The sequence below is a fragment of the Musca autumnalis genome, unplaced genomic scaffold (genome assembly GCF_047663935.1).
Source record: "Musca autumnalis isolate F117 unplaced genomic scaffold, ASM4766393v1 scaffold_3, whole genome shotgun sequence".
Classification (NCBI taxonomy): Eukaryota; Metazoa; Arthropoda; class Insecta; order Diptera; family Muscidae; genus Musca; species Musca autumnalis.
In genome coordinates this window covers 262,048,536-262,067,985 of record NW_027411866.1, presented here as the reverse complement: position 1 = coordinate 262,067,985, position 19,450 = coordinate 262,048,536, and the positions used below count along the sequence as shown (strand labels likewise).

General features: G+C 32.7%; 1 protein-coding gene across 8 annotated transcripts in view; it reads left to right on the top strand.

Annotated features, from left to right (window-relative positions):
* The window catches only part of Neto (Neuropilin and tolloid-like), a 151,448-nt gene that overhangs the window by 48,024 nt on the left and 83,974 nt on the right, over positions 1-19,450 (top strand). The window lies entirely within an intron of this gene.

Genomic DNA, 19,450 nt, shown 5'->3' with positions numbered 1-19,450 from the left:
CGATAGTTAATGCCACTATTTTGATAGGAGCGGGATATTGTTGTTATGTTTATGTACTAGCAATGTGCCCGCTACTTCGTATGCGGAAAGGATATATATACAAAATAAACAATATTTAATATGGAAATTCAGAACAATGAAATTTTTTTTACTAATACCAACTTTCATTAATATTTATTTTAATACTACCCGTACCACTTCAAAAACCCAGCCTTATCGAGCACTTCGCCCCGAGACTAACCCTCACACAAAATTCCAGGTTTCTAGCTTCAGCCGTTTCTTCTGGGCGTTGTAGATCTGTCAGTCATCACAAACGTTTTAATTTTGGACATAGCGTATATTACAACTTTTAAATTGGGAATTAAAGAGTGTCCATTTGTCTTAAAAAAGTTTACAGTGTCAAGATAATCTTGATTTAGTTGGCATGTGTTTCGGATATTTCACGTCAAATAAATCGAGATAGAAAACCGTTAGTATAAACATGATTATGGTAAAATCGAACTGGAAAATATCGCATATTAAATTTGTAGGGTATTTAATTAATATTGACTGAGTTATAGCAAAATCGGAGAATGATATATAGGGACTATATCAAAATCTTTTAAACTTGACCGAGTACTACCAATATCGGGGAAAGATATATATGGGAACTATATTCAAATCTGAACCGATATGGACTAAAGTTGCTATTTTTCATTCCTATGCCGTCACAAGTACTTGTACCACTGTGTGTCGGTGACGATGTCGATAAGAAAAGTCGCCTTATATCGTTGACGACTGTTTGACAGACACTGTATTGCTTTTTGTCATTGATGACCAAACTAAAGATAATTTAATTTATTTCCATTTTTGCAAGAGGGGACAATTTTGATCAAGGAAGATGCCAAAAATTTTGGATAATGATCGGAAAGTATTTAGCGGGTGAAATTGACCCTACCTTTGTAAGAAAAATATCCAAATTTAATTTTTGCTCTATAGTTTATTTCTAGGGAACATATTCCGGCAAATTACGAAAACGAACCGTATAAACTAGCTCTTGACTTCTCCCTTGATGAAAATTACATCAATGTAGCGGTTATATAACTGAACATATACATAAGTTGGTTCCTTTTTCTGTCGATCGACAGATTTTTGCAAAAAAAAACCCACATTTTTATCACAACTAATTAATGCATGAAAAGTGTTCGTTTTCTTAGTTTGAAAACAATTACTTGTCAAACTGTATTTAAAAAGTGGGCGTGCTAAAATAGCTTTTTTAAAAAATCTAGCATAGGGGAGGTTCAGCGCCCCCTCCGAAATTCAACAAAATATATAACCTATTTTCACCACGGGTGTTCCCTGTATATTCTCTGAGATTTTCAGGAAAATCGGTTCAGCCGTTTTTGAGTCTTTACGGAACATACAAACATACATACTAACATACACACATTGTCTTTTATATATAAGAAGAGAGTATGTCCCCAAATGTTATTGTAACTTTATAAATCAAAGCTCCCGTATGTTCTGAAAGCCGCCATTTTCTTTGAGCTTTGCCATACTCCACATCTTACCCCAGCCGCCCTTTATTTATGGATCCTGAAAAAGATAAAAGATTAAAAATAAATTTTTAAAATAGTCACTAATATATTTTAAAAATGATAAGGTTTTTCAAAGTTCTCCATGACTTCAACATAAATACATGTGTACAGTTTTGGTTACCTTCTTTGTGACAAAGTTTGGTTCTTAAATTAATTAAATAAATATGGCATACAACTATGTACAGAGTTTACTTATTGAAACAAAAATAAAATAATTCACAAAATATGAAACTTCACAATTTCTATAAAATATTCTTAACTTCAATTACTTCTTCTATGGACTTCAAAGAGTACATCTTTACGCAATGACTTATATTTAGCGCCTGTGTACGTTCGTTCGTCCATGGGCGTAGCCAGGAATAGCTAGGGAGGGACAGCTACCACCCCCCCCCACCCATTTGTCCTACAAAACAGTTGATTTGTATGTAAAAAAATATGAATATTTCGAAAAAAACAAGCATGTGAGCTTATTTAACCCGTTCCTACAAGTATTTATGTTACAACTATATTTATGTTACAATCATACGGGCAAAATGTGCCTCATCGAAATAATTGTTTTAGACCCCAAGTATGTTTGGACGAAATGTGTTTCAGACAATTTGGAGTCGATTAAGCAATGTCCGTCCGTCTTTCTGTCTGGCTGGCTGGAGCGCACGATAACTCTCGAACGGATCAACCGATTCGGTCCAAAATTTGGCTTTCGTAATATTTTGTCCAAACTTAGTTTAAGTTCGAAGATGGGTTCTTTCGGTCCACTCCTTCCGGTGCCTCCCTCACAAAAGTTCGAAAATGTTCGGAAAATCTGTACGTACGACAACAGGGGCAACTCTTGAAGGAAGTAATAGGGGCAACTCTTGAAGGAAGTAACCGATTTGGTCCATAATTTGGAACTCGTGAAATGCCTACCAGACTTAGATGAGGTTCCAATATGGACTCAATCGGTCTACTCCTTCGGGTACCTCCCACACAAAATTTCGGATAAGTTCAGTATAGGACCTGCTCTCGAATCGCTTTGATTTTTATTTTAGCAACTTGTATTCACTGCCCCCATACGACGGTACAAGTTTCATCAGGGGTAAGTCCATACTTCCAGAGAAAATAGCCTGAAAGTTGCACAAAACCCCGTGTGAGGTAGTTGGAGCGCAAGGTAACTGTCGAACGGAATTTTCGTACGGTAACTTTTGAAGGGAGCGGTCGAATTGGTCCATACTTTACACATCCTAATATATCTACCAGATATAGATCAGGTTCAAATATGGACTATCTTTGTCCAATTCATCCTGTACCTCCCAAACAAAATTTCGAATAAGTTCACTTTAAGACCTGCTATCGAATCACTTTGAATTTTGTTGAAGCAACTTGCATTTGCTACCTCAATTACGATGGCAAATGTTTTTTCAGGGGCAAATCCACACTTCTTGAGCAAACAGCCCGAAGGGTGTAAAAACCCCCTATGGCACCATATGTAGTGGCTGGAGATCCACTTCGGTAATGGTCAATGTCGATCTATTCCTTTAAGTATTTCCTCCGCAAAACTTTTGCTCTTTAATCCTAATCAACATTCTTGTCGGTTCATACGCCCAACATTTTTAAAACCCTCTAAATACATACGTTTTTTTTGGGAAAAAATTATTTCAATATACACAGGCTGAGGGTATATCTCTGTCGGTCAAGCCCACTGATACTTTTTTACTTGTTGTCATTTCAGTTAGGACTCCTTTATAACTACTAAAGCCTACGCCTTAAAAAATATCATTCTTCCTTCCTCAGCATAAATGTATTGACAAATTATCCCCACACAAATTATCACTTTCTGATTTCTGAGCTACTTTGGAGGTTTTGAGATTACGAAGTTATAGGGAATAATAAAATAATCACTCAGAATATACAAATACATTGACTGATGGGTAATATTTCATTACATTGAAAACTTTTCCTTAGCTCAAAATGTTTGAAATGTCATACGTAAAATATTATTTAAAGATTAGAAAAATAATTATTCTGCTAGACTTTCATATTACCAAAATAGACCTCGATGATTGTCACTGTTTGTCAATATGTACTATGCTTAATAACAATAAAAATATATATATTATTCCTATGCTTCGGGGTAGGGTGGTGGTATTTCTTTAAAGTTAACTTCAAATAATTTTAAACAGTATTAAAAACAAGAAACAAATGTGAATAACATAATTTATATTATTTTGTATTCGCAAAAGTATTTCACTATTTTAGTGAAGGTCTACTTGGAAGAAAATTACTGCTCGTACTACATCTGTAGTGGTAAAATTGCAGGCAATTTATTGTCAAAATGCAAACTAAAGAATACTTAGTTTTTTTTTGCGACCTGTAATTACTTCTACATATGAGCATATGTTCACATACGTAATACATATGTACATATATGTATGTATTTACCCTGCCTCATGTCACAATCTTTAGTGCTAAAGTAAAATTGCGACAATTAATGTATGAAGTCTAAAAATGTGTTGGAGTGTTATTGTTGTTGTCGTGCTGCATTTCATGAGTTTTTCAGATGTCTTCAGTGTTGTTTATATATATATATATATATTATTTTGTGTCAGGTTCTATAATTTTGTTTTTGTTGCTACTTTTGTAGACGTGTACGCACAATTGAAAAATATTCAGTGTAATTGCTCAAGGTCTGTGTTGAAATTGCTTACATATCTACATAATGTAAATATATAAATATGTATGTATTGCTATTTGATTGTCTGAACATGTACATATGTATGTCTATCCCATCCTTTGCCAATTCCGATAAAGAGAGGTAAGCACACACACACAGATATCCATTGTATTCCTTTCATTTATGAACGTTTTTTATTTAAATGAACTACATAAAATCCAATGAAGAAAATCTCACAAATGAGATTCACGTGAATGCAGATGTGTAAGTGCTTTTTGTAGAAACAATAAATTATGGTACATTTATAATCATACGCATCAATAAAAATATGAAATCTTTTTGCAGAGAATGCTTTGTTTACATGTCAGGCAATTTTATTGACATTTAGTCATTCATTTGTATATACATATGTACATGTGTATGTCTATAAGTATATATGTAGTTGGAAATTGATTGTCCCTTCTTGTTTCAAGCCCACATGCTGTTACTGAACACATCGTCTTAAATTGAAAAACCACATAATTCGTTTGCAAATATTTATCTGATGGAAATAATTGAAGAAAATAAATTTAGAAGTAATAAAATCATTCAACAAATCTGAAGTAATAGATTGATTTGAATTTAATGGTTATTATACGACGAACAGTGTTTCAAAATATTTGAAGGCGTGAGCGTAGCGTGCTCTTGCAGACAACATTGTTGTTATTCTAATAAATTGAATAATGAAAGATTTATTTCCTACATATCGGTTTCATATTACATTATTGAGTAGTAGGATTAAATAAACTGCATTATTGATTGTCATATGATCTATATAAAAATATGTGTACAGCACATTACTGTAAGTGTTACCAGTGCATCACAAATGTCGGTTAAAAAACAAATTCACCCTTTGTATGGTCTTGTAATAAGGTCTATAGCCAAGATTTTTTTAATCTGCAATATGTATATATATATAACTGAAGAACGTAGTTAACATTATCCAATGTTGAAAATTTTTTTGAGGGGGATTGTGTCAATAGAAAGTCTAAATGAAAATAAAATACAGCCGATTCAAACATAAGTTTTAGAAAATCTTCGAAATGACTGACATTTTTTGATAATCTCTATTCCAGCTTATAGACAATTTTGTTGAAATTTGGCTAAAAGTTAAAGAATCACTAACAATGAATGACCTATCAACATATTTTTCGATCCCCACTTTATAATTAAATTAAAAAAAAATCAAATGCTGGACCTTGGATTTAAATTTTTAGTATTTCGATGTGTTATAAATATTTGAGCAAAACTTCACATAGTAGGGAATAATTACTTAAGCCCTTGACCTTTTATTTCTTTTTTTGTTGTTGTGGCGAAATCACATTGGTTTTTGAAATTGTCCTGTAATAAGTTACACTAAAGAAATCAATGATAAACTAGAGCATTCTTCTCATTTGTCTTATAATAAAATAAATCTACAACTACAATTTGTCTACAGCAGGTGACATGCAGTCCGTTCATTAACAAGTCTAGACATATTACGGCCATCGGTTCAATCTTGAAGGCAAACGAAGGCGTAGTAAATTACATATGGGTATGAATTAACTTTGGCATTGTGTTTGAATGTTGTCACCTATTGTTCCCTCTAGGATGATGTCCATTCTGTTTTTATGGGAATTTCAACAATCTCTGCACATTCTCAGCATGTTTTCACATATCATTTGTTATTAGAAATGAACCCAAATGGAAATTCCTTCTAATCCTTGTCAGATTGTATGTGTATATCTGAATGTGTGTGAAACTGTGAATATTAGAATGTCAATCTGTTTGTGTTGTAATAAAATAAAATATTTTCTATGCACTCTAATATACAAACAGTAGCATAACTATGCACACGGAATGCGTATGGAATGTGGGCAGCTAAAGTATAGTATATTAGAATACAAACATTCATCATATAGAATTTGAATTGATTTCTACTGCCATTGATTTCATTGTTATGTGGCAATGGCAAAATAAAAGTACAATTTCAATTTTATTGAATTGTTTGAAGAAGAAATCAGAATAAGTTGCCCACAGGATATTCAAATAAATGTACAAACAACATTCCTCTTTGATTGTTCAATTCTAATATTCTTTTGCAAAATGAAACGGTTTCAATGAGTATTTGGAAGGGTTGCTAGTAGAAATTAATCTGCCAATTTCATGAGAGCCTAGAATGTTTATTATATTGGAATTTTGTCCCTTCACCACTCATGTTGTTGGGTTTGGAATTGTACAAAATTTGTTATGTTTCGCAAATGTAGCACTTGAATGTTCGGAGGTTAAAAGGTCAAACAAATTTAACATGTTTTGACGTTTATTGTTTATGTTTATTTGCCTTTTATTTGTAAAATATTATAATATTTTTCAATCTTCTTGAGTAATTGATAAAATTCCACTTGATTAACATGTTCGACCATGCGAAAACAGAAATGTTCAATATAAGTGAATAGTTTAATTTGGACACATAAATCTTTGCAAAGGCCAGTCAGACATTTTATTAGAAGATTGGACTCTTCAAAGTGGTGACCTAATAACAGATACACTCTTACATGTATATACGTACACACACACACTTTTGTTCATGAAATGCTTTTTGTAACTAATATGCCGTAGGCTTTGTTGTCACTTAATTTGTGAAAGGTTTTCAACTAACCTGTATTCAAATACCCAATGAATTCGATACCTTACATTTATTTCCCCATTTGGGATGGTTCACATTTGCTTAAATGTAATCCCATTTTATGGTGCTTCTTAAGATTACCCTAATATGAGGAACGTATGCCAAAATGAAAATGACCTCAAAACAGCTGTTGTTGTTGTTTTACGACATGCTGTGTATCTATGCTTTTTGTCTTTATTTCGTCCCTTGCCAATCGCAATAACCCATTCCATTACAATATTGCCATGTGAATGGATTTATGGCATCGATTGAAGCAACAGCCAGGTCTTATAGAAGTGTGGAAAAACATGCATATGTATATATACACATAAAACATACCCAATTTTAAGATATTTGCTCTTCTAAGAAGCTTATACGGGTCGGTGAGTAGCACGCTTGAGATGGATTGTATTCATGGTAGAAGTAAACTTTTAAACATTTTTGCTTCTTCGTATGTTATATACTTATGGACTAATGTAACAAATAGGCATCTTTGATGCTCGCTTTCATATTTCAAAGCTCTTTTTTAGGAAAAAAGTGTGATTTTCTGTTTATACATTTCTTGCTTTGAAATATTAAAATACTTTATTTGCTACTTACAAATAAAGCAAATCATATCAAAAAATTCGATCAAATTTTCAAAACAATTCCTGAACAGCTCTTAAACTGCACTAAAGCAAAATTATGAATTTTTAAGAGGAAGTTCCACGTAAGTGTTGACCGATATAGACCCATTATGCGTAAAGTTTCAGCAAAATCGGATACTCAATTCGTAAGTTATCGTTCTCATTAGTTATTTCAGTTATTGCCGCATGTTTCTTACAGCTTTTGGCGCATTATCTCAGGATGTATGGACTTACAGCACTTGTGACGTACATGGCTAAATTGACCCAAAATTATGTGAAACTGATATCGTCCAAAAATACTTAGGATTTTAAACCATTATTTCTATTGGGCAAATTTTTATCGTATCAAATTGTATATGGTAATATTCAAAAAAGTTTTACAATCGTTGAAGTTGAGGTTCACCATTTAATAAGTCGCGAACTGTTAATATATTTTATAAAATATGAATATATTTATATTAGTTGAAGTGTTTTAGACACGATCTCATAATATGGACCATAACAAATAATTTTCGTGGAAGCTGCGTTAGTGGTAATATAAAAAAATGGAAAAAATGTGTTGAAGTAAACATGTTTTTTTGTGTTCTTTTTTGATTTCTGGCCAAACCACGCAAAATTCGAACCTGTGTTCAATACCCCTTGGGCAACATGGTTCTAGTGTATGACTTTGGGATAGATACACTGCATCCCCCTAAAATCGATGCTGACATTTTTAAGTTTTGATTTCAGTGTTTTTCGAATTTTTCTTATAATTAGAGGGTGCAACTAGATAATAATCCAAACTAGTTTATAGAATTGTAGAATTCGCGATTCCACGTCGTTCGATGTATAACTCATGAGTGTGCTCCGTACAGCTTCCTAGTAATAGGAGTCCAAAGGCGAAAATTTGGTGCGTAAATTTTCTGAAAAAAACCTATTTTTTGGCCTTAAAATTTACAACTGTCGTACAGGTACCCCTGAACCCCGCGTGATTTTAGTTTTTTTACGTGTCGGATCTAATGAGCTCTTCCGCGGTCGAAATAATTTATATTGACATATTTTTAATAGGAGGACATTGAAATCGGATGCACCTTATAATCATATGCACATCGCGTAATTTTTGTCCACTTGAAGGTTTTTTGAATAGTAAGATGAAACTGATGGCACACTTTGGTCGCTGAATGAAACATGGCAAAATCCATGCATATTGATAGGCATGGACTCCCTGTATCCGAAAAGCACATGCACCTCAACCGATTTAAACCAATTCGCGAATTATACGGTTTTTAACTTCTATGTCTTTTCTTTGATTGTAATTTCAATATTACTCTCTACTTCTTATTTCTATTGCTTATCACAGAAAGCAAATATACTTTCACGATGACTAATTACTTTTCTCGTAGAAGTTTAAGCAAAATACTTCAGGATTTGAATCGAAATTTAGCGAAATAATAGAATAACTCCCAACATTTATTTTTCAAATTTTTCGTACTTAACCAAAAATATATTTTTGAAATAATTTTCAACAATAAGTTTCCGTTCTTTGTTGTTGCTGTAATATGCAAGTTATAAACGCGATCTTTATAATTTTTCTACGCATTGTCTAGATTCTGTACGTATTTTTAAATTATTTTTTTAGAGATTTTTTGGACTCTGATTTAGAATAAATAAAATTTATTCCAAGATTTCTTCAATATTTTTTGATTTTCCGCAAAAATAAAAATAAATTTAGCAACTATTTTAGCATCTACGGATAGATATCAAATGCTGCTAACGATTCATATATACATGTTCTTATTACAACACAATAGGAATTTTTAAATATTTTTTCTTTACAAAAGAGTAAAACCGCATATAACTTTTGAGTGCAGCATCCAATTTTGTGAACGCGAACAGATTTGAAACCACGATTTTTTTTCGTAACCCATGTACCAAAATGTGCTCGCCAAAAAAGTTTTTAATTTTTTTTCTATGTAAGGAAATTTGAAATTTACCATATACCCTCGTCAGCCTAAAGGCTGAGGGTATAAAAATAAACAAGAAATCAAATTGAAAATTAAGACTCAATGCACATTTCGCAGGCATTTTATCACAAATCAAGCATTAATTTGAACTACTAAAAGCAATTAAAATTATTGCGTCTTGAAAAATGTTAAAAAATTAAATTTTAAATGTTAATAAATTGCAAAAAAGATTTGGTCCATTTTACCCGTCCATCTTACCCATCGTAAATTCTAAACTTTCATTAAATTTCACATGGATCGGAGTACAAGTATATTCTATTATCAGTTAGCCATAAAATAAATATACCGAGGAGTTATTATAAAATGTAGTTTGGATACAGAAACTTGACAAAACTTTCCCACCACCCGTATTAAAATATCATAATGTTCATTTAAAATCCTTTCTTTTTCTTTCTCCTTTCCCTTCTCAATAAGATGCGATGTTTCCCACTTTAATCTTCATTATTTACAACTTCCTCTTGGGCACAAACAACTAACTTTTCGTTTCTGTTAAGTGAAGTGTTTTATTTCTTTCCTTATTTGGTAAATTTCTCGCTTTAACAGTTTAAGGACCGAATGATTAACTTTTTAAGATATAAAATATACAAAACACTTCTTCAAAAAACTTGTTTTTTCTCCAACTCTACTAAAGAAAATAACGCCAAGGCAAATAAGAAAGAAAAAAACTACTAATGGTTTCATATCCTTTCCCGTTTTCTCTCATACTCATAAATTGTTTAACACACATAAATTTGAGTAGAGTGGGAGAAATGGTATCACAATAATATTTACTTGTTCCAAATTTTAGTCCCAATAAGAAAAGCTGTCCATAAAATTCATTGCCAAGTGAAAATTGTATTTATAAAACATGAAAAATTCATTCATGACAAAGAAAACCAACAAAGCATTCGACATCGACAGCAGTTGTGGGGAAGAGAACGCAAGACGAAAAAGACGACTTGCTTACCAAGAGTTGTCGCAATGCCCAATCTACGTACAGTTGTTGTCAGTCAAAAGCTGGACTAGGCTTATGGGAAAGATGCTGCCTGGTCCCACTTTGTGTGGGCCTTAAGAACATGTTGTTTGTTGTTGTGTGCGTGTGTCTATAAATGAGAGTGGATGTTCTTTTCCATTTCGTCTGTAGTAAATTTTTAGTCTTGGTCAACAGAATAAGAATAGGATTGTCGTCAATCGTCTGTCGCAAAATGTTGAGTTGGTAATGCCATTTTTATTAACATTGACAGAACTCAGACTTGGCTCATAAAGTGGCAGCAATAGCCCGATGTACATTATTCCAAGAAATTCATAGTGGTTTATGTACTACTTGCTTTCAAGGAATGCTGACTAACCGAGAATACTTCACTGTCGCATTTGCCGATATTACTACAACATTCAATAGGCCATTTTGTAGAAAAGTCGTTGTTGTCGTTTCTTCGGAAGCATCCTTTTATTTGGGAAGACATATAGCAATTATTGTAACAGTCCATTAGAAGAAAGTCCGCCTTTTCGAATTCGTAATAATGACATATTGTCTTAGCTGAGTATCGATTAGCTAATTCAACATTGACAGTTTGCGTAGGGTTTTGTGTGTAGGAATCTTTAAAAAAATTTTGTACTACATCAACGATTTATGGTAAATGAATAACGAAACGATTCTTCATTTCAAAACAGGTGTCTCGTAATTTGGACTTTATAGATATCAAATTACATTTAGGAATTGCGTTTTATAAAAATTGTTTTTGCCTGAAATCAAAGTAAAAACAATCAAGGGGGTTTTGAACGCGTGAACCTATATCGATACTTTCGTATGCACTTTTATATTAGATCACACAAAATATGCGTATGTAACGTGTTCTATTGGTTCAGAAATCGATTTTCCTAACCCAACCCCCAATTTTCCATCCTATTTAGGAGAATGCGTAATATTTTGCAAATTTCTGGAGAAGAAAAACTTTTTTCGGAAATTATAAAAGATATTGAGTAAAGCAGATAGAATTGTTGCTTCTACGAAACGAGGTAGGCTGTTTCATTTGCCTCATATACCAGCCAGTTAGACACTTTTTATACCCTACACCACTATGTGGTAAGGGGTATTATGTGTTAGTGCATTTGTATGTAACATACAAAAGGAAGCGAGATAGACCCATAGTTCCTTCTAGGGATATACATAGAATCACTTTCTGAGTCGATTTATGCATGTCCGTCCGTCCGTCCGTCCGTCCGTTCGCAACATACAGGTCGCATTTGTTGACCGATTTCACTGAAAATTGGGGAATACCATTTTTTTAGCCGTCGGAAGATCAAGTTCGTAGATGGGATATATCGGTCCACGTTTTGGTATAGCCCCCATATAACGGTACCCCCCGATTTACGGTATTTTGACGTTTTCAGCTACATTTTCAGACCGATTTAGCTATAATTTGACATTTAGGGTTCTTAAGTGTCAATAAACATATATAACAAAACTTGTGGACATAGGTCCACGTTTTGGTATAGCCCCCATATAACGGTACCCCCCGATTTGCGATATTTTGACGTTTTTAGCAATATTTTCAGACCGATTTAGCTATAACTTGACATTTAGGGTTCTTAAGTATCAAAAAAACTTATATAACGAAAGTTGTGGACATAGGTCCACGTTTTGGTATAGCCCCCATATAACGGTACCCCCCAATTTACGGTATTTTGACGTTTTTAGCTACATTTTCAGACCGATGTAGCTATAATTTGACATTTATGGTTCATAAGTGTCAATAAACTTATATAACAAAAGTTGTGGACATAGGTCCACGTTTTGGTATAGCCCCCATATAACGGTACCCTCCGATTTGCGGTATTTTGACGTTTTTAGCTACATTTTCAGACCGATGTAGCTATAATTTGACATTTATGGTTCATAAGTGTCAATAAACGTATATAACAAAAGTTGTGGACTTAGGTCCACGTTCTGGTATAGCCCCCATACAACGGTACCCTCCGATTTGCGGTATTTTGACGTTTTTAGCTACATTTTCAGACCGATGTAGCTATAATTTGACATTTATGGTTCATAAGTGTCAATAAACTTATATAACAAAAGTTGTGGACATAGGTCCACGTTTTGGTATAGACCCCATATAACGGTACCCTCCGATTTGCGGTATTGTGACATTTTTAGCTACATTTTCAGACCGATGTAGCTATAATTTGACATTTATGGTTCATAAGTGTCAATAAACGTATATAACAAAAGTTGTGGACTTAGGTCCACGTTCTGGTATAGCCCCCATACAACGGTACCCTCCGATTTGCGGTATTTTGACGTTTTTGCTACATTTTCAGACCGATGTAGCTATAATTTTGTCTTCATTTTTAGCCCGAATTTGCTGTAACTTGGCATTTGGAGTTCTCAATAGTCCAGGAACTTCTCCACTAAAAATTGTGGACGTAGGTCAAGGTTTAATATAGCCTCCATATAACGGTACCACCCAATTTCAAACATTTTAATCTACATTTTCTGCTCAAATGGACTGTAATTCGACATTTGGGGTCTCAGTGGTCAAAAAAAATGTATTTACTAAACAGTTAAAAATAAAAAATAATTAAAAAAAATCAAGTTTCAGTTTTTTATTTAGAAATGCACTTAAAACTAAAAAATAAGTTGTCGCTTAGCCTCAATAAATATATTCTTTCTCATGATAGAATCTCTAAAATAAAACGCTTGCCGTTTAATTTTGCCACCATTCATAATTTAAATGCGTTTAATTTGAGAGATTCTTCATGAGAAAGAATATATTTATTGAGGCTAAGCGACAAATTATTTTTTTAGTTTTTTGTTCATTTCTAAATAAAACACTGAAACTTAATTTTTTTGTTATAATATTTTTATTCAAATAAAGTTTTTTTTTAAATTTTTACAAAATAAGAAAAAATCAAATTAAAATTAAAATAGAATAAAAAAAATAATATTTTCTAATACTTGTTCGTTATTATACCCAGCAAAATGTTCGATGCCAAAGATGTCATTCAATCATGGGTGCAAGTGAGCTAGCTAGCATGTCATCTTTTTAGCATCTTCATCGACGAATTTTACATGAGCGTGGAACCGAAAAGATGCTATTCACTTTTGGATCCAAAACATGTCATTTACACCAATGCTTTGACATGTCATTTTCACCAACCCTTTGCAATGACATTATCATTACGACGAGAGTCTTAACAACGTTTGTTGTGATTTCGAGTCTCCGACAACATCGAGCCTATTGTAAATTATTAATCTTATATATTTAGAAAAAAAATTGTATAAATAAGAACACAAAATTCATCTCTATTGGATCGATGGAATGGATTCAAGTGTTGATGAAAACATCGGATCTTTCACCACTTCCTTTTGCATTGGTTCAAATGCTAATGAGAAGATCGGATCTTTCACGACTTCCTTTGCATTGGTTCAAATGCTAATAAAAAGATCGGATCTTTCACGACTTCGTTTGAACTAATGCCAAAGATGCCATGAAATCACGTCATCTCATAGAACCCCTTCCTTCAAATTTTGCTAGTTTATTTGTTGTCACTTGACTTTTTTAATAAAAAAGAAAAGAGTGAAAATAGTCTCTCTTATTGACGACCACTTACAACAGACGAAATTAAGCAAAAGAGATAAGTTTACATTTTTAAATGAAAATAAAGACGTCTTGATATTAAATGCAGACAAAGGGGGAAAGACTGTGGCGATGAACAAGGATGAAAATAAGATGAAAACATTATTATGGGACATGTGCACATATAGAAGATTAAAACGAGATCCGACATCGAACTTGCAAAGTAAAAATAACAAATTAATAGAAAAGCTGTTTAATATGAATATAATTGACGTTTTTGAGAAAAATATAATGACGACGAATACAGCCGTTGCGCCCCGAATTTATGGTCTCCCGAAAATACATAAAGAGGGAATACCACTTAGACCCATATGCTCGTCAATCAATTCGCCAACATATGGACTTTCAAAATATATAGTAGGAATTTTAAAAAACCTGACGAAAAATTATAATATAACATAAAAGACGCATTGGATGTAAAAGCAAGAGTTAAAGAAATCAATATCAATGATGACGAAATACTAATCTCATTTGACGTTATGTCTTTATTTCCGAGTGTTCCGATAAATTTATCAATAAGGACTATATCAGAAAAATGGAATTTTATTAGCGAACACACAAAAATACCGAAAGATTTGTTCTTAGAAATATTGACTCTTTGTATAAAAGATTCAAGATATTTTTTATATAATGACAAAATGTACGAGCAGAAAAAAGGACTACCAATGGGATCGCCTGCGTCACCGATCATTGCGGACATCGTAATGGAGGAATTATTGGACGCTGTAATAGATAAACTGACGGATAAGCCGAAATTAATAACGAAATACGTAGACAATATTGTCTGCATAGTGAAAAAACTGAAATTGACAACACACTAAACAAACTGAATTCTTTTGACAAAAACATTCAATTTACCCACGAATTGGAAGAAAACCAACAACTACCATACTTGGATGCAGTTATAATTCGACAAGAAAACAAACTATTACTTGATTGGTATCAAAAACCGACAGCAACAGGACGTCTAATAAATTTCTATTCTAAGCATCCACGACGAGTCAAGATAAACACCGCTATAAAGTTTTTTAATCGGGTATTAAGTATAAGCGAAAAGAGTTTCCATGCAGTAAATGAGCAAAAAATATATCACATTTTATACAAAAACGATTTTCCCCACAAAACCATAGAAGAATTAATAAAATATACAACAGAAAAACAAAAAGCCCAAAAAGAAGACAAGAAAGAAAAAGTATACAGAACAAAAACTTATATACCTGGCTTTTTGGAAAGGTTGAAGACCTCCAATATATACAATAAGGACGACTACCAGTTAGCCCTAAAAACGAGCAACAAGGTTAACAGTCTTTTCAGCAAAACAAAATCTAAAGTTAAAAAGGAAGATAAGTGCAACATTGTTTACAAAATCAAATGCAATGGAGACGGAACCAACATATGCCAGAAGGTATATGTTGGTACAACGAAAACAAAATTAAAAACTAGACTTTCCGGACATAAGTCGGATCAAAAATGGACAAACCCTTGGAACAAAAGACGGCCTTAGCACCACACTGCACTTTGACAGGACATACTCCGAATTTAAAAAACGTAAACATACTAATGCAGGAAAATAATTACAAAAGACGATTCACCTTAGAAATGCTGCACATAATAAATACACCCAGCGATATCAGAATGAATTATAAAACCGATACCGACCACTGTGCACACATATATAGACATTTAGTACACAAGCACTCTCGACGAAAAGAAAAAACTTAGTTGCAATTAGTTTAGCTCAAAACGGCATCTGAAGCTGTTGCTTTTCTCATTAAATTATATCCCTGAAGATGGTTGACGATGTCAACCGAAATATTGGAATAAACATTTGAAACAAAAATAAACAAAGTTTTTACTGACCTTAAGCCGAAAAAACATCAAAAAAAAAAAAAAAGATGAACAACAAAAACAGTCATATTTTGACGCAAAATATTAAAAATCAAAGGTTGCACCAATTAAATGTCAAACAATTTATCTATAAGGACAGTGCTGAATTCGAGAGTTTTTAATTTACTGAATAACTGATTTTGTTATGTGATTATGAATATATCTTCATCCGTTTAAAAATTTTAGAATTTCGACCAGGAAAAACGAATCTGAACCATTGTGTGCCGCATGGCGTATGGTTTATATTATTGGTTTATATCAATCATACGGCGAATGTTGAACCCTCTCCTAAATTCAATGAACACAACAAACAAAACGATTCACGTACCCTACAAAGACAAACTTAACGTACTATTATAGCTTATTTCGAAATTCATGTAAAAGTGAAATAATTATACGAATTACGAAAATGGTATTTGTTTTTACAATGTAATAATACATTTTAACACATTTATCTTGAACGAAAAAACATCAAAAAACCTTCGTGCCAATAAAACAAATTTTATGTTTTTCTTACTATGTATAAAAATTTGTTAAAAATTGTCAGTTTTCTAAAATGTTTTGTTGGCAAGGATTATCTTGCAAATTTGGAAAGGTGGAAAATTTTCCCCCAACTTAATTTACCTATATTATACAATATTCACATGCCCTTATTGCAATATACCAAATAATAATCTCCAACATATTGAATTCGCCTTCGGCTATGTTATGCAATTAAAAAAACAGTTTAAAGCGTTTGTGACAAAAAATTGATATCAATACGATACAAATTTCATTAAATTCCATTTGAAAACTGTTACAGAATATATGTATGTATGTCAGTTGATTGTGTTTGGCCTGAATATTGCAACAGAATGGAAGCTCCAGCAAAAATACTTGGAAAATTGATTCCAATATGGTTGTCTGTATTTTTCATAAAGCCACATCAAAATGAATTCCAGCAGCCAAAAAGACAACTGCTGTCACATTCAAGAATTCACATTGTCAACGACTACAATAAACCAGACAGACAGGGAAATCCCTACTATGTGCTAAGGATATGCATCATGCAAACATCATATAACAAACACACACTCACAAACATACAGCTAGAGACACATCAAACATTTGTAGCTGTTGGGAATATTCAAAGAGATGGCTGAAAAATAAGTGCCACTCGTTTTTATTATAAGATTATTTGTATAGCTGTGGTATTCATTTTCTTGTTGGTTATGTTTTTGGGGTCATATACGAGTATGTACGTATGTAGAAGAAGTTAGTAAATTGTTGTTTTATTTGGAAATTTAAGTTATTCTTTGTCAATGCAGACAAGAAAATAACAATAGTTGTCCATATTGTGACATGAACGTGTTTGAGTTTTTGTCAGTTTATTGTCAGAGCATGAATAGGTCACACTGCTGTCTAATTGAGGTTGTATAAGCACTTCATTATGTTATTATATTATATTATCAAACAATTACGTGTACTTTTAGTATAAAATACTCAAAATATAGCATTGCATTAGGGAGTAAATTTCTATAGGCCTTGCAATGACTGAACTACTTTTCGAAATCGCCATCGCATACTTTAAAATCTTTTTCAAAAGCAAAAATTCTTAAAAAACTGTTGCCGGAAATTAATTTTGTACACATTTATTATGAATCAAAGTTGTTAATGGCACAATAATTTGTAATATTAAATTTAAATATTAATGTTTAAAAAATATTTAAAGGTACTCATATTTTATGTGCTCCGGCCAAATTGTTTATTTTGCCAGTGATGACTTCATGAAGCTCTTCGTGGCGGTGTCTACCTGTTTGGGATTCATCATTTCTCTAGAGAGGCAAATATACATTCCAATGCTGAGGTTTCTTTCTTGCTTTATGGCTTATGCGCGTAGATGATACGGTGGATTTTATTGTAAGATGTACTCTGCAGAAACATACATAAAGACAACTTCATTTAACGATCAACATTTGTAAGATAATGTCTGGTGAAATATTATTCAAGTCCGGAGGGTGAAAAAAATATTTACCAAGATTGTCATACCCTTGACAAAGGAGGATTGTATGTAATTATTTTTTTCCTCATTCACCTCCACATGATTTATGACGATTTTGCAAGACATTTAAGACAATTTACCGGTGTACTCTTAATGTGAATTGTTTTTGACACCCTACCGGCCATTAAGGTTAACTAGATGACAACGGAAATGAAGAAGAATTAGTCATAAAAGATGTATTTTGGGATTTGTATTTAATTATTTTTCATCAAATTGATAATTGATATTCTAAGTTTCCTCAATATAAAAATAATTGAAGTATATTTGTTATTGAGGTTAACCAAAGTGAATCGAACAATACTAAATGCTGTGGTTGAATATTTAAAGCATAGTACACATTGGCCCACAAGAATGACAGTTATCGACGTGTATTTCGTTAATATATACATACCCTTATGGAAAAAATTGTACCGTTGTAATATGGACAGTGAAAACAACTTTTTCCCAAAAATTTTAAAGAGATCCGAAACGAGTCCTGATACTGCATTTTTCCCAAATGTTGTGTGAGAGGTACCCGAAGGTGGGAGCGATATACTCCATATTCCAACCTGATACATGCCTGGATGAAATAATACGATGTGCAAAGTTTGGACCAATCAGAAACTCCCTGCGAGAGTTATCTTGTGGATTTGCCATTTAGGTTGGTGCCGTTAGGGGTTTTTTTTTAGCGTTTAAGTCATTATATCAGGAAGTTTGAACTGCCCCCGAAAAAATTGTACCTTTGTAAAGGGAGAGACGGACGAACATTGCTAAATCGATTTCATGTTCCAAACATACACATTTTTGGTCGTGTCAAAGTGTAAATACAACCCTAAATTAAGTCCAATTACTGACTTAATTTTGAGACCAGATACGTCTTAAATTTGTGTAACTGCTGTACTTTTTCTAAACGTAAATAAAGTTCGAATGTAGGCGTGACCGGTCATTATTTTACTCGGGTACTTATTTTAAAGTTTATTTTAAAGTTCATCGAATGTGTAACACCCCCTCTGGTAAATTCCGCAAAGTTCAAAATTGTTTCTAAAAGTCAGTAGAGGGCTTTGAACGATTTTTTACAAGAGAGACCGTTGTGGCCCTGTTTACAAGAAGAAACACGTATTTCCCAACAACTCTACACCTTCTATTTTTTTTATAAATTAGGGAATTGGGATTAATCCGAATAACATAACCGTGAAAAATTCAATTTATTTATTGTGAAATAAAACCGTCCTAAACAGCTAATAATTCAAAAATTTCGATTTTTGCGCTTTAATTAATACAGCCCAAAAAGGTAATTTTTAGTAGATTTTTTCATCTGAAAGAGCACATTATATATAATCTATTGTCTGATTTTTTTTTTTTTTTTTTTTTTTTGCTCAAAAATA